The sequence below is a fragment of the Mastomys coucha genome, unplaced genomic scaffold (genome assembly GCF_008632895.1).
Source record: "Mastomys coucha isolate ucsf_1 unplaced genomic scaffold, UCSF_Mcou_1 pScaffold5, whole genome shotgun sequence".
NCBI lineage: Eukaryota > Metazoa > Chordata > Mammalia > Rodentia > Muridae > Mastomys > Mastomys coucha.
In genome coordinates this window covers 17,491,043-17,493,781 of record NW_022196911.1, presented here as the reverse complement: position 1 = coordinate 17,493,781, position 2,739 = coordinate 17,491,043, and the positions used below count along the sequence as shown (strand labels likewise).

The 2,739-nt window shown below is 36.5% G+C and overlaps 1 protein-coding gene across 1 annotated transcript in view; it reads left to right on the top strand.

Annotated features, from left to right (window-relative positions):
* Positions 1 to 2,739, top strand: part of Lnpep (leucyl and cystinyl aminopeptidase) — a 97,712-nt gene that overhangs the window by 58,956 nt on the left and 36,017 nt on the right. The gene's annotated exons all lie outside the window — the stretch shown is intronic.

Below are 2,739 nucleotides of genomic sequence, written 5' to 3'. Positions count from 1 at the left end.
CCATTGTGTAGATGTACCACGATTTCTGTATCCACTCCTCTGTTGAGGGACATCTGGGTTGTTTCCAGCTTCTGGCTATCTATACACAGAATGTGTGCTCAGAAGAGCATCCTAAGCAAAGCCCTTTATTGTGATACTCAGAATTGAGGTATTTTCTAGAATCAAGATCACCAAAGAAATTAAGCATAAAAAGTTATTTTAGTAGTTGGCAATTCCGCTTCAGGATGTGAAACATTAGACACCAGGGCAGTGGATGGAAGGTAGAATCTCTGCTGCAGTGTGAGCAGAGGTTGGAGAACAGAAGAAGTGTGGTACTGGTGTTACCTGAATGGATGTTGTCAGAAGGCTCATGTTAAAGCTAATTAGTCTCTTATATCTGGTTGTCAGAGTCCTTGGATAATAAATCCCTCTGCTAGATAGTGAAGAAAATACATTAAGTGTGAGGATAGAAACCATACTATCAAAAAGCTCTAAGTTAGGAGGTAAATACATGTGGATATGCTGAAATAGTACCAAAAATTGTATGCATGTTGAAGAGAGAATCCAAAGAGCACAGGGAACAGGGTAGGGCAGAGATGGACCAGTGCACTTTGAAGAGAAGAACCAGGAGTGCTGATGGCTGGGACTTATTCAGAGATGGAACCAGGGATAGCAAGGTAAGAAAAGAAGCATGAGTCCAGCTACAGCAGGGCCTGAGTGCCATAAGAAATCAGTCGATACGGATGACTTGATTAAACTGCATATTTAGAAATTTTAAATTGGATTCAGTTTATAAAGTAGATTCTGAGACCACTAATGGGACATGGCACTGAAAATCAAACATGCAGTAGTTAACGTTTGCAATGAATGGTAAAGGGAGTTTTGTACTTGAAGGACTTAGTGATAGGGTGAAACAGATAAAGGAGGAGACAGAAATATTTTCCAGATTAAAGCCTGATGAAGTAAATAATAGTACTTTTAACAAGAAATCAGGAACTTAATTTGAATACACATACACACTAATTTTTTCTTATCTGCAATTTTTCTTTCTGGCTTCAGTAAACTATTATTAGCCATCGTAGGAAAAATGCTAAACAGAAAAGTTCAGAAATAAGCAGTCTGTCAATGTTAAACTCCATGTTATTCTGAGTAATACAAAAAGCTCATCCTGTCCTGCACAGGCATGAGCCAATTCTCCAATGTAGCCATGTTATATATGCAACTTAACAATTCATCACTAAATATCATCTCAGTTCCCAGATTAACTGGCTCAATTAGGGCTTGTGATCAGTTATCTTTTATTTATTAATGATCCCCAATGTGCAAGAGTTTCAGAGCTGCCAAAGCAAAGGTATGAAGTGGTTCTTTTAAGTGACTAAGTCAAAGTTCTTAACTTTATAAAGAAAGGAAATCATAGGCCTGTCTTGTTAAGATCTGCACTATAGTAAAATATTTTGAAATAAACTACATTTACATGGCTTATTGTTCATAATTATCTTATTATTAGGAATTATTAATATTATATATACTTAATTCATTTATTAAACTGTATTATAGGGAAAAGCATTGCATATGTAAAGTTTTGTGCTGTATGATCTACTAGGGGTCTTGGAAATTATCCCCTCTGGATAAAGAAACTGCTATATTCCAGTTATTTAGTAATTTTTAAAGCCCATACTTGAATGGTCAGTAAGGAAAAATCTAAAACGTGTTTCTGTTGCTATACAGAGGGTAAACAGATTTGCTATTTCAAGACATGTTATGACAGATTTCTGACACCAGTCAACCACCTAAAGCCAGAATTCATGCTTTCTGATTATAAGATTTCACCAATATACTAAACCCCTGATAATATGGTAACTACTCATTTTACAACTGGAAATTTGACGAATATCCCATATCACTGAGAAAAACAGAACACAGAATAATTCCAGTATTTTGTGCAAGAAAAAACAAATGGCTGGGGAAGTGTGTTTAACAGATATATTCCATTTGTTCTTCATAGTCACCAAGGCACTGATGCAGAGTGCCTTGCCTTGTGAGGGCTCATTCATTAGCCAGTTTTGAAAGTACCATGTGCCAATCACTGTTCTAAACTCTACAGGTTCTTCAGGAGATAAGGTAGACAGTGGTTCTGTGGAGTATCCATTTCTTTGTTCAAATGTAGAGGCAGATATTAGATAGACAAAAGTTAATAGGCGCTGTATTAGATGAAGTAAAGAAGAGAAATGAGAGTAACAAAGAAAATGCCATGTGTTATAGCATAGTTAGGGGAGGCCACTGTGAGGAGGCAATATTTGTAACACATGTGAGAATGAAGCCTATAGGCTCCCAGAGACAAATATTTTAGGCACAGCTAATTAAAATATAGACCTTGTGTGCAGAAAAAAGTTGGTATTACAGTGTTAGAACAACTACCCTTGGCTGGTATCTGGCAGGCCAGTTTTAGGGGCATTTGTATTGTTTATAATGAAATTGACTTACTCTGTCAAAACTATACTAAAAATGTAGTCGTGCTGAATGTTTTCTATTCTTTGGGAGCTGTGGAGTTTGGGTATATACAAATAAGATACTTCTATGCTCACCCTTTACTCCTAAGCAAAACAAAATAAAACAAATGTTGATTGCAGCAGAATTTCTTTTAACAGTTACCCTGGTTAACAGTATTCCACACGCTATCACAGCTTGCTCAAGGAAAGAAGTACACCCTATCTATAGGAAAGAAGAAGTACACCCTATCTATAGGAAAGAAGAAGTACA